Genomic DNA, 13714 nt, shown 5'->3' with positions numbered 1-13714 from the left:
CATTTATTTCTACCATTCTATCTTCTAATTCACTAATCCTATCTTCTGCCTCTGTTATTCTACTATTTGTTGCCTCCAGAGTGTTTTTAATTTCATTTATTGCATTATTCATTATATATTGACTCTTTTTTATTTCTTCTAGGTCCTTGTTAAACCTTTCTTGCATCTTCTCAATCCTTGTCTCAGGGCTATTTATCTGTGATTCCATTTTAATTTCAAGATTTTGGATCAATTTCACTATAATTATTTGGAATTCTTTATCAGGTAGATTCCCTATCTCTTCCTCTTTTGTTTGGTTTGGTGGGCGTTTATCCTGTTCCTTTATCTGCTGGGTATTCCTCTGTCTCTTCATCTTGTTTAAATTGCTGAGTTTGGGAGTCCTTTCTGTATTCTGGCAGTTTGTGGAGTTCTCTTTATTGTGGCGTTTCCTCGCTGTGTGTGGGTATGTAGAGGTGGCTTGTCAAGGTTTCCTGGTTAGGGAAGCTTGTGTCGGTGTTCTGGTGGGTGGAGCTGTATTTCTTCTCTTTGTTCAGTCACGCTGTGGGGAGGGAGGGAGGGATGCTGCAAACAAATGACACTGGCGTGCGCTCGCAGTGCCTCAGCCACACTGGGTCTGACCCCCGCTCATGGCACGTGTAGCCTCCCTGCCCACACTGCTCAGGCTCTAGGTTGTTCCGCCGGGAACAATCCGAGGCTGACCCTGGGTTGCATGCACCTCCCAGGTCCAAGCCTCTCAGGTTCAGGCACTCAGGTAGTCCTCAGAGGCGGAGACTCAGTTGGGCCTGCGTTTTGTGCTCTTCCCAGGTCCGAGCAGCTCAGGTGATGAGGTGTTTGGCGAGCGCCAATGCTGCGACTTATCGCCTCCCCGCCACTCGGTTATCTGGGTGTAAAACCGGCGCACCTTCTCAGGCAGATGTTGACCGTCCAGACCCCCAATAAGTTTTAATTAGCAAAGAAGCCAGTTTTATAGATAATGTCTCTCTGGGGCTGCGATTGCCCCCTTGTGGCTCTGGCTGCCTGTCATCGGAGGGGGAAGGTCTGCAGCCGGCTATCTCTGTTTAGTCCTTTGTTCCGTGCGCGGGCTGGCGGTGTCTTAGGTTAGGGCTGGCTTTTCGCATGGTAGATATCCCACAGTCTGGTTTGCTAGCCCAAATTATTTCGCTCAGATAGTGCTCAGGGTATTCAGGCCAGATTCTTACTCTCAGCGATGCAGCCCGCGCCGCGCCTCCCTGCCCAGCCCCCGCTTGCTAATAGCAGATGCAGGCGTCTGCGCTGCTTCTCCGCTGGGGGAGTTACCGTAGGGCTCGCAATCTGCGAGTTTTAATTGTTTATTTATTTTTTCTCCCTGTTATGTTGCCCTCTGTGCTTCCAAAGCTCGGCACGGATTCGGCAGTGAGAAGGTTTCCTGGTGTTTGGAAACTTCTCTCTTTTTAAGACTCCCTTCCCAGGACAGAACTCCGTCCCTCCCTCTTTTGTCTCTTTTATTGTCTTTAATATTTTTTCCTACCTCCTTTCAAGGAGTTGGGTTGCTTTTCTGGGTGCCTGATGTCCTCTGCCGGCATTCAGAAGTTGTTTTGTGGAATTTACTTGACGTTTAAATGCTCTTTTGATGAATTTGTGGGGGAGAAAGTGTTTTCCGCATCCTACTCCTCCGCCATCTTGGTGCCTTCCCTCCCCCGATAATTACTTTAAATGTAAATGGATTAAATACTCCAACCAAAAGACACAGATTGGCTGAACAGATACCAAAACAAGACCCATATATATGCTGTTTACAAAAACCCACTTCAGACCTAAAGACACATATAGACTGAAACTGAGAGGATGGAAAAATATATACTATGCAAATTTTATGACCAACCTAGATAGCATATTAAAAAGCAGAGACATTACTTTGCCAACAAAGGTCTGTCTAGTCAAGGCTATGGTTTTTCCAGTAGTCATGTATGGATGTGAGAGTTGGACTGTGAGGAAAGCTGAGTGCCGAAGAATTGATGCTTTTGAACTGTGGTGTTGGAGAAGACTCTTGAGAGTCCCATAGACTTCAAGGAGATCCAACCAGTCCATTCTGAAGGAGATCAGCCCTGGGATTTCTTTGGAAGGAATGATGCTAAAGCTGAAACTCCAGTACTGTGGCCACCTCATGTGAAGTGTTGACTCATTGGAAAAGACTCTGATGCTGGGAGGGATTGGGGGCAGGAGGAAAAGGGGATGACAGAGGATGAGATGGCTGGATGTCATCACCAACTCAATGGACATGGGTTTGGGTGAACTCCGGGAGTTGGTGATGGACAGGGAGGCCTGGCGTGCTGAAATTCATGGGGTCCCAAAGAGTCGGACATGACTGAGTGACGGAACTGAGCTGAACTGAAATGGAAATCAAAAGAAAGCTGGAGTATCAACCCTCATATCAGACAAAATAACCTTAAAATAAAGAATAGTACAAGAGATAAGGTAAGACACCACATAGTGATCAAGGGATCAATCCAAGAGGAAGACATAACAAATGTAGATATCTATGCACCCAACATAAGAGCACCTCAATACATAAGAAAATACTAACAGGTTATAAAAGGAGAAATTGACAGTAACACATTAATAGTAGAAGACTTTAACATCTTGCTTACACCAGTGAACTGATCATCAAAACAGAACTTTAATAAGGAAACAAAAGCCTTAAAGGGCACATTAGACCAGAAATATCATTGATATCTTCAGGACATTCCATCTAAATTCAGAAGAATACAATTTCTTCACATGTGCACAGGAAACATTCTCCAGAATAGACCACATCTTGGGTCACAAATAAAACTTCAGTAAATTTTTTAATCAGTAAAACTGATATTATATCAAGTATCATTTCTGACAACAATGCTATGAGAGTAGATCTCAATTACAAGAAAAACCTGTAAAAAATAAAAACATATGGAGATTAAACAATACATTTCTAAATAATGAACACATTACTGAAGGCAACCAGAAGTGAAATAAAATAATTCCTAGACATAGATGCAGTGAACATGCAACAAGTCAACCTATTCAATTCAGCAAAAGCATTTCTAAGAAGGAAGTTTATAGCAATACAATCCTACCTCAAGAAACAAGAAAAACATTGAATATACAACCTAACTTTACACCTAAAACAAATGGAAAAAGAACAAAAATTCTCAAAGTTAGCAGAAGGAAATAAATCATAAAGTTCAGAAGAGAAATAAATGATAAAGAAATGAAAGAAACTAGTAAAGATTAATAAAAACTAAAAGCTGGTTCTTTGAGAAAATAAAATTGGTAAACCTTTAGCCAGACTCATCAAGAAAAAATGAGAGAAGAATCAAATCAGTAAAATTAGAAATTAAAAAGGAGAGGTTACAGCAGGCAATGCAGAAATACAAAGAATTATAAGAGCCTATTATGAGCAACTAAATGCCAACAAAATTAACAATCTGGAAGAAATGGACAGAGTCTTAGAAAATTTCAATCTTCCAAGACTGATCCAGGAAGAAATAGAAATTATGGACAACTCCAATTACAAGCACTGAAACCAAAACTATGATAAAAAAAAAAAAAAAAATCTCCCCCAAAACAAAAGCCCAAGGTTGGATGGCTTCACAGGTGAATTCTATCAAATATTTAGAAAAGAGCTAATGTCTATCCTTCTATACCTCTTTAAAAAAACTGCAGAGGTAGGAACACTTCTAAACTTGTTCTACAAGGCCACCATCACCTGATACCAAAACCAGGCAAAGACAACCGAAAAGAATATTACAGGCCAATGTTACAGATGAACATAGATGGAAAAATCCTGAACAAAATTCTAGCAAATAGAATTCAGCAACACATTAAAAAGCTCATACACCAGGATCAAGTCTGGTTTATCCCAGGGATGCAAGGATTTTTCAATATATGCAAATCCATATGATACCCCATATTAACAAATTGAAAGGTAAAAACCATATGATAATCTCAGTAGATTCAGAAAATCCTATGACAAAATTTAACACCCATTTATAATAAAAACTCTTCAAAAATGGGCATAGAAGGAACCTGCCTCAACACAGTAAAGGCATATATATTAAGACCACAGCAAATATTATTCTCAATGGTGAAAAATTGAAAGCATTTGCCCTAAGATTAGGAACAAGACAAGTGTGTCCACTCTCACCACTATTATTCAACATAGCTTTGGAAGTCCTAGCTATGGCAATCAAAGAAGAAAAAGAAATAAAGGAATGTAGATTGGAAAAGAAGATGTAAAACTCTCACTGTTTGCAGATGACGTGATACTATACATAGAAAATGCTAAAGATAGTATCAGAAAATTACTAGAGTTAATCAGTGAATTTAGCAAAGTCAAAGAATACAAAATTAATACACATACATCATTTTCACTCCTATTTAGTAACAATGAAAAATCAGAAAGAGAAATTAAACAATGAATCCCATTCACTATTGCAACAAAGAGAATAATCTAAGAAAAACCTAACTAAGGAGACAAAAGAACTATATACAGAAAATTATAAGACACTGATGAAAGAAATCAAAGACAACATAAACAGATGGAGAGATATTCCATGTTCCTGGGTTGGGATAATCAATACCATGAAAACAACTATACAACCAAATGCAGTCCACAGATTCAATGAGATCTCTATCAAATTACCAATGGCATTTTTCACAGAACTAGAACCAAAAATTTCACAATTCATATGGAAACAAAAATGACCCTGAATAGCTAACTCAGTCTTGAGAAAGAAAAATGGAGCTGGAGATATCATCCTTCTTGACTTAAGACTATACTACAAAGATATACTCATCAAGACAGTATAGTACTGGCACAAAACAGAAATATAGAACTTGGAACAAGATAGCTAAGAGATAAACCCATGCACCTATGGGTACCTTATTTTTGACAAAAGAGTCAAGACCCATCAATGGGCCAAAGACAGCATCTTCAAAAAGTGGTGTTGGGAAAACTGGACAACTACATGTAAAAAGAATGAAATTAGAACACTTTCTAACACCATTCACAAAGATAAATTCAAAATGGATTAAAGACCTAAATGTAAGATCAGAAACTATAAAACTCTTAGAGGAAAATATAGGCAGAATATTTAATGACATAAATCAAAGCAAGATGCTCTATGACCCACCAGAGTAATGGAAATTAAAAAAAAAAAATAAACAAGTGGGACCTAATTAACTTAAAAGCTTTTGCACAGCAAAAGAAACTATAAACAAGGTAAAAAGGCAACACCCTTAATGGGAGAAATTAATAGCAAATGAAACAGCTGACAAAGGATTAACTTCCAAAATATGCAAGCAACTCATAGAAGTCAATACCTGAAAAGCAAACAACCCAGTCAAAAACTGGGAAGAAGACTTAGACATTTCTCCAAAGAAGACATACAAATGGCTAACAATCAGATGGAAAAATACTCAACATTGCTCATTATTAGAGAAATGCAAATCAAAACTACAATGAGATATCACCTCACACGAGTAGAATCAGTTCAGTTTAGCAGCTCAGTAATGTCTGACTCTGTGATCCCATGGACTGTAGCATGCCAGGCTTCCCTATCCATCACCAACCCCTGCAGCTTGATCAAACACATGTCCATCAAATCAGTGATGCCATGCAACCAACTGATTCTCTGTCGTCCCCTTCTGTTCCTGTCTTCAATTTTTCCCAGCATCAGGGTCTTTTCCAATGAGTCAGTTATCTGCATCAGGTGGTCAAAGTATTGGAGCTTCCCCTTCAGCATCAGTCCTTCCAATTATTCAGGACTGATTTCCTTTAGAATTGATTGGTTTGATCTCCTTGCAGTCCAAGGGACTCTCAGCAGTCTTCAATACCACAGTTCAAAGGCATCAATTCTTCAGTGCTTGCCTTTCTTTATGGAACAACTCTCACATCCATACATGACTATTGGAAAAAGCATAGCTTTGACTAGATGGAACTTTGTTGGCAAAGTAATGTCTCTGCATTTTAATACGCTGTCTAGGTTAGTCATAGCTTTTCTTCCAAGGAGCTAGCATCTTTTAATTTCATGACTGCAGTCACCATCTGTAGTGATTTTGGAACCCCCAAAATAAAGTCTATCATGGTTTCCCTTGTTTTCCCATCTATTTACCATGAAGTGATGGGACCAGATGCCATGATCTTAGATTTTTGAATGTTTAGTTTTCAGCCAGGTTTTTCACTCTCCTCTTTCACTTTCATCAAGAGCCTCTTTAGTTGCTCTTCACTTTCTGCCATAAGGGTGGTACCATCTGCATATCTGAGGTTATTGATATTTCTCCTGGCAATCTTGATTCCAGCTCATGCTTCATCCAGTCCAGCATTTCGCATGATGTACTCTGCATATAGGTTAAATAAGCAGGGTGAAAATATACAGCCCTGACACACTCCTTTCCCGATTTGGAACCAGTCTGTTGTTCCATGTCTGGTTCTAACTGTTGCTTCTTGACCTGTATACAGATTTCTCAGGAAGTAGGTAAGGTGGTCTGATATTTCCATGTCTTCAAGAATTTTTCACAGTTTGTTGTGATCCACACAGTCAAAGGCTTTGGCTTAGTCAATAAAGCAGAAGTAAATGTTTTCTTGAACTCTCTTGCTTTTTCAATGATCCAGTGGATGTCGGAAATTTGATTTCTGGTTTCTCTGCCTTTTCTAACTCCAGCTTAAACATCTGGAATTTCACGGTTTACATACTATTGAAGCCTGGCTTAGAGAATTTTGAGCATTACTTTGCTAGTGTATGAGATGAGTGCAATTGTGCAGTAGTTTTAACATTCTTTGGCACTGCCTTTATTTGGGATTGGAATGAAAACTGACCTTTTCCAGTCCTGTGGCCACTGCTGAGTTTTCCAAATTTGCTGGCATATTGAGTGCAGCACTTTCACAGCATCATCTTCCAGGATTTGAAATAGCTCAACTGGAATTCCATCACCTCCACTAGCTTTGTTTGTAGTGATGCTTCCTAAGGCCCACTTGACTTCAAATTCCAGGATGTTTGGATCCTGGTGAGTGATCACACCATAGTGGTTATCTGGGTCATGGAGATATTTTCTGTATAGTTCTTATGTGTATTCTTGCCACTGCTTCTTAATATCTTCTGCTTCTGTTAGGTCCATACCATTTCTGTCCTTTATTGTGTCCATTTTTGCATGAAATGTTCCCTTGGTCTCTTATATCTAGTCAGAATGGCCATCATCAAAAAGTCTACAAACAGTAAATGCTGGAAAGGGTGTGGAGAAAATGGAACACTCTTGCACTGTTGATGGGAATGTAAATTGATACAATCACTATGGAAGACAGTATGAAGATTCCTTAAAAAACCAGGAATAAAATCACCATATGATTCAGCTATCCCACTACCAGGCATATACTCTGAGGAAACCAAAAACGAAAAGGACACCAGTAGTCCAATAGTCATTGCTGCACTATTTACAATAGCTAGAACATGGAAGCAACCTAGATATTCATTGACAGATGAATGGATAAAGAAGCTGTGGCACATATATATAAGGAATATTGCTCAGCCACAAAAAGGAATGCATTTGAGTCAATTCTAATGAGGTGGATTGGAGAAGGCAATGGCACCCCACTCCAGTACTTTTGCCTGGAGAGTCCCATGGACAGAGGAGCCTGGTGGGCTGCAGTCCATGGGGTCGCTAAGAGTCAGACACGACTGAGTGACTTCACTTTCACTTTTCACTTTCATGCATTGGAGAAGGAAATGGCAACCCACTCCATTGTTCTTGCCTGGAGAATCCCAGGGACAGGGGAGCCTGGTGGGCTGCCGTCTATGGGGTTGCAGAGTCGGACACGACTGAAGCGACTTAGCAGCAGCAGTAGAAATGAGGTGGATGAACCTAGAGCCTTTTATACAGAGTGAAAAGTTGAAAGTGAAAGTCGCTCAGCATATCCTATTCTTTGCGACCCGTGGACTAGGCTGCCAGTCTCCTCTGTCCATGAAATTTTCCAGGCCAGAAAACTGGAGTGGGTAGCTGTTTCCTTCTCCAGGGGATCTTCCTAACCCAGGGATCAAACCCAGGTCTCCTGCATTGTGGCCAGATTCTTTATCAGCTGAGCCATCAGGAAAGCCCATACAGAGTGAAGTAAGTCAGAAAGAGAAAGATAAATATCATATTCTAACGCATATATGTGGAATCTAGAAAGATGGTACTGATGAATTTATTTGTAGGGCAGCAACAGAGAAACAGACATAGAGAACAGATTTATGGACACAGCAGGGGGAGGAGGAAGGAGAGGGTGAGATGGATGAAGAGAGCAACTTGGAAATGTACATTACCATATGTAAAGGAGATATCCAATGGGAATTTGCTCTATGACTCAGGGAACTCAAACGGGGCACTGTAACAACATAGAGGGGTGGGATGAGGAGGGAGATGGGAGTGAGTTTCAAGAGGGAGGAGACATATGTATACCTATAGTTGACTCATGCTGATTTTTGGTATTAACAACAAAATTCTGTAAAGCAATTATTCTTCAATTAAAAAATAAATATATTAAAAAAAACCCAGAAATGCAGCATTGCACATTAGCAGACAGGCTGCACAAAGCCATACCAAATCAACAGACATCCCAAAACTTAATACTGGATATGGCTCTGCCTTTCAGAGAGATGAGATCCAGCTCCATCCACAGGCAAAATCTCTCAACCAGGAAACCTTCACAAGGCACTGTTCCAACTCCACACACCAGAGGCAGACTCCACAATTAAGAACTACAACCTTCCAGTCTGCAGAAAGGGGACCCCAAGCAAAGTAAACTAAACAAAATGAAGACAGAAAATTATGCAGCAGGTGAAGGAACAAGGTATAAACCTACCAGACCAAGCACGTGAGGAGGAAATAGGGAATCTGTATGAAAGAGAATTCCAAATAATCATAGTAAAGATGATCCAAAACCCTCAAAACAAAATGGAGCCATGGATAAATAGACTGAACACATGGATCAAGAAAATGGAAGAAATGTTTAAAAACGACATAGAATAATTAAAGAATAAATGGTCAACCATGAACAATGCAATATTGAGATTAAAAATATACTAGAGGGAACCAACAGTGGAGTAACTGAAGAAGAATGGGTAAGTGAGCTGGAAGATTGAATGGTGGAAATAACTGAAGCAGAGAAGAATAAAGAAAAAAGAATGAAAAGAAATGAGGACAGATTCATCAGAGACCTCTAGGACAAGTTTAAGAGCCCCAACATTTGAATCATAGGTATCTCAGAAGAGACAAAAAAGGGCATGAAAAAATATTTGAGGAGATTATAGTCAAAAATTCCCTAAAATGGGAAAAGAAATAGCCACCCAAGTGCAGGAAGCCCAGAGAGTTCCATACAGGGCAAAATCAAGGAGAAATATGCCAAAACACTTATTAATCAAAGTAACAAAGTTCAACACAAAGAACAAATATTAAAAGCAGCAAGGGAAAAGCAAAAATAACATACAAGGGGATCGCCATAAGGCTAACAGATGATCTTTCAACAGAAACCCTTCAGGAGAGAAGAAAATGGCAGGACATACTTAAGGTGATGAGAGGGAAAAACCTACATTCAAGATTACTCTATCCAGCAAGGATCTAATTCAGATATGAAGGAGACATAAAAGCTTTAGAGACAAGCAAAGCAGCACTACCGAACCAGCTCCTCACCAAATGCTAAAGGAACTTCTCTAGACAGAAAACACAGAAAAGACTGACCAAAAAATCCCCAAAACAAAAATTAAATGGTAACAGGATCATGTGAAATGCCAAGCTGGATGAATCACAAGCAGAAATCAAGGTTGCCAGAGAAATATCAATAACCTCAGATATACAGATGACACCACCATTATGGCATAAAATGCAGAGGAATTAAAAAGCATCTTGATGAAACTGAGAGAGGAGCATGAAAAAGCTAGCTTAAAACTCAACATTCAAAAAAGGAAGATCATGGCATCTGGTCCCATCACTTCATGGGAAATAGATGGAGAAACAATGGAAATAGTGACAGGCTATTTTCTTGGGTTACAAAATCCAAAATCAGAGTAGAAATAAATGAATAAGAAGTGAAGGAGACTATAGAAAAAATCAATAAAACTAAAAGCTGGTTCATTGAGAATATGAACAAAACTGACAAACCATAAGTCAGACTTATCAAGAAAAAGAGCGAGAAGACTCAGTAAAATTAGAAATGGAAAAGAAGTTACAACAGACAACACAAAAATACAAAGCATAATAAGAGAGCAACTATATGGCAATAAAATGAATAACGTGGAAGAATGGACAAATTCTTAGACAAGTATAACCTTTCAAAACTGAACCAGGAAGAAAAAGAAAATATGACCAGACCAATTACAAACATGGAAATCAAAACTGTAATAAAAAATCTTCCAACGACATCAAAAAAAGCCTGGTAGCTCCCTGAGAGAGGGACAGCAGCTGTAAGTGTGCAGATCGCAGATGCTGTGGCCCCTGGAGGCAGGAGCCGCCAAGTGCCCCTCCCTGCCCCTCAATCACCGCCCCCCCAACCCCACCCAGCCACCTGCCATCGGCCAGCACCCATGGTTGCAGGTGCCTGGTGCAGCCGCCCATACCCCACGCCCCACACCACCACCCCGTCCATGGATCCATGATGCCATGGCCAGTCTCACCTGGCATCACAGCCTGCCCATCACAGCCCCAGTGCCCATGGTGATGGCCGAGATGATGGCAAAAGTGGCGGGGGATACCGCTGAGTTGAAGACGGCACAGCTTGCCCACCAGACCTACTCACTTGCCTTACTGCTTGTCTATGGTTACTAGTTTACAACTTTTCTAAGAACTTTTGTACACAAAGGAACTTTTTAAAAGGCTTTTATATTTAACCCAAGGAAGAAGGATCTTGGGCAATTGGGGGTTTTTGGTTTTGGCTTCATTTCTGTCTTCTTTTCCTCTTTGTTGACTTTGGGGTTCAGGTACCCCCAACTGCTTCAGACTTCCAAGGGCTTTTGGGACCCCCACATTAATGAGGCAGACACTTGATGAGTCTGACATGGCTGTCAGTGACACGCTGCTCCTATCCTTCTCCACATTCAAGTCCAGCCCAGCAGGAAGGGCGAAGACACTGCGTCTAGCAGGTGCCCCAAATAGCCACTGACAGCAGGAGCTCTCCTATGTGAATTGACTTCCCCTGGTGCTTCCTGGCCTCCCCTACTACCTGGCGGCAGTGACTGTGGCCACCGGTCTGGAGAGTGGCAGAATCACTGGGGCTTGTGGCAGCAGCAATGTGGCTCTCCTACCTTGGAGGGAGATGGAGGAGTTTGGTGATTTCCAGGACCTAGACTTTATCCTCTCCAACTTGTTGTCCCATCAGGAGTCAGTGGCCATCATGGTTTCCTCATCAGCATTATCCTTGTCCTCCCCAATGAGTAGCAGTTCTGACAGTGTTCCCTCCACCTGAAGCTTCAGCTATCAAATCAGGACTGACTGATACAGCACCAGGCAGCTCTAGTGGCAGCCTCCTCTATGGTGCTAAGTGTGCACCCCCTCCAACACTCCCTTCAACCTGGCAAACATCAGCAACATGAGCCTCTCTGGCAGCGAGCTCCCACAGCCCAAATTGAACCCAGTGTACCTTCTGCCACAGCAGCTGTAGTCACCAGGTTGGCAGGTTGATGGGCAAGTTTGTGTTGAAGGCATCACTAAGTGTTCCTGGCAGTGAATAGGGCAGCCCGTCAATCATCAGTGTTAGCAAAAGCAGTTCGGATGGCAGCCACCTGGTGGTGGTGGCGGTGCCCTATGGCAGTGGGCCACTGTGCATGTGCCCTAAGGTCAAGCAGGAGACTATCTCCTCCTGCTTGGACTCCCTCTCAGCAATGGCCACCAGTCACATGTGCATGACTTTCCCCTGGGGTGGCAGCTCCCCAGCAGGACTACCCTGACCCTGGGTGCCCAGGAGCTGCTGAGCAGCAGAGACTGTCATCCTGTCCTATGGCTCCTTTCCCCATCCCCGCAGGCTTCCATCCCCACCCCAGGCCCAACCTCCCTTCCTTTCTGCCTGACAAGATGCAGTCACAAGTCCCACTGCTCCATTACCAAGAACTCATACCACCCAGTTCCTGCATGCTGGAAGAGTCCAAGCCAAAGAAGGGGAGAAGGTTGTGGCCCCAGAAAACTATGGCCACTCACACTTGTGATTACAGAGGCTACAGCAAAACCTACATGAAGAGTTTTCATCTCAAGGCATACCTCCACACCCACACAGGTGAGGTACCTTACCACTGTAACTTGGATGGCTGTGGGTGGAAGTTTGCTCACTCAGATGAACTGACCAGGCACTACTGCAAACACACCTGGCATGACCCCTTCCAGTGCCAGAATGGGACGGGGCATTCTCAAGGTCAGACTACCTCACTTTACACATGAAGAGGTGCTTTCATTTATTTATTTTTTAATTTAAATTATTTTAATTGGAGGCTAATTACTTTACAATACTGTATTGGATCTGCCACACACAACATGAATCTGCCATGGGCGTATACGTGTTCCTCATCCTGAACACCCCTTCCACATCCCTCCGCGTACCATCCCTCCAGGTCATCCCAGCGCACCAGCCCCAAGCATCCTGTATCGAACCTGGACTGGCGATTCGTTTATTATATGATATTACACATGTTTCAGTGAAATTCCCACAAATCGTCCCACCCTCTCCCTCTCCCACAGAGTCCAAAAGACTGTTCTATACATCTGTGTCTCTTTTGCTGTCTCGCATACAGGGTTATCATTACCATCTTTCTAAATTCCATATATATGTGTTAGTATATTGTATTGGTATTTTTCTTTCTGGCTTACTTCACTCTGTATAATAGGCTCCAGTTTCATCCACCTCATTAGAACTGATTCAAATGTATTTTTTTAATGGCTGAGTAATACTCCATTGTGTATATGTACCACAGCTTTCTTATTCATTCGTCTGCTGATAGACATCTAGGTTGCTTCCATGTCCTGGCTATTATAAACAGTGCTGCGATGAACATTGGGGTACACGTGTCTCTTTCATTTCTGGTTTCCATGGTGTGTATGCCCAGCAGTGGAATTGCTGGGTCATAAGGAAGTTCTATTTCCAGTTTTTTAAGGAATCTCCACACGGTTCTCCATAGTGGTTATACTAGTTTGCATTCCCACCAACAGTGTAAGAGGGTTCCCTTTTCTCCACACCCTCTCCAGCACTTATTGCTTGTAGACTTTTGGATAGCAGCCATTCTGACTGATGTTAAGATGGTACATCATTGTGGTTTTGATTTTCATTTCTCTAAGAATGAGTGATGTTAGCCATCACTCATGTGTTTGTTAGCCATCTGTATGTCTTCTTTGGAGAAATGTCTGTTTAGTTCTTGGGCACATTTTTTTTGATTGGGTCATTTATTTTTCTGGAATTGAGCTACAGGAGTTGCTTGTATATTTTTGAGATTAGTTGTTTGTCAGTTGCTTCATTTGCTATTATTTTCTTCCATCTGAAGGCTGTCTTTTCACCTTGCTTATAGTTTCCTTTGTTGTGCAGAAGCTTTTAATTCTAATTAGGTCCTATTTGTTTATTTTTGCTTTTATTTCCAATACTCTGGGAGGTGTGTCATAGAGGATCCTGCTGTGATGTATGTTGGAGAGTGTTTTGCCTATGTTCTCCTCTAGGAGTTTTATAGTTTCTGGTCTTACGTTTAGATCTTTA

At 41.5% G+C, this 13714-nt stretch overlaps 1 protein-coding gene and 1 pseudogene across 1 annotated transcript in view; one reads left to right on the top strand and one right to left on the bottom strand.

The window, feature by feature from the left end:
• EDA2R (ectodysplasin A2 receptor) overlaps positions 1 to 11410 on the bottom strand; it is a 127848-nt gene extending 116438 nt beyond the window's left edge. The window contains exon 1 of the mRNA XM_070785235.1: positions 11289 to 11410. The gene's annotated coding sequence lies outside the window, so the exon portion shown is untranslated. The remainder of the gene's footprint in view (positions 1 to 11288) is intronic.
• Positions 11042 to 12443, top strand: LOC139181544 (Krueppel-like factor 4 pseudogene; annotated as a pseudogene).
• The last annotated feature ends 1271 nt before the right edge of the window (positions 12444 to 13714 follow it).

This window comes from Bos indicus, chromosome X, assembly GCF_029378745.1.
Source record: "Bos indicus isolate NIAB-ARS_2022 breed Sahiwal x Tharparkar chromosome X, NIAB-ARS_B.indTharparkar_mat_pri_1.0, whole genome shotgun sequence".
NCBI classification, from domain to species: Eukaryota; Metazoa; Chordata; class Mammalia; order Artiodactyla; family Bovidae; genus Bos; species Bos indicus.
The sequence above is the reverse complement of the archived record's forward strand: the minus strand, read 5'-3'. Positions and strand labels throughout refer to the sequence as shown.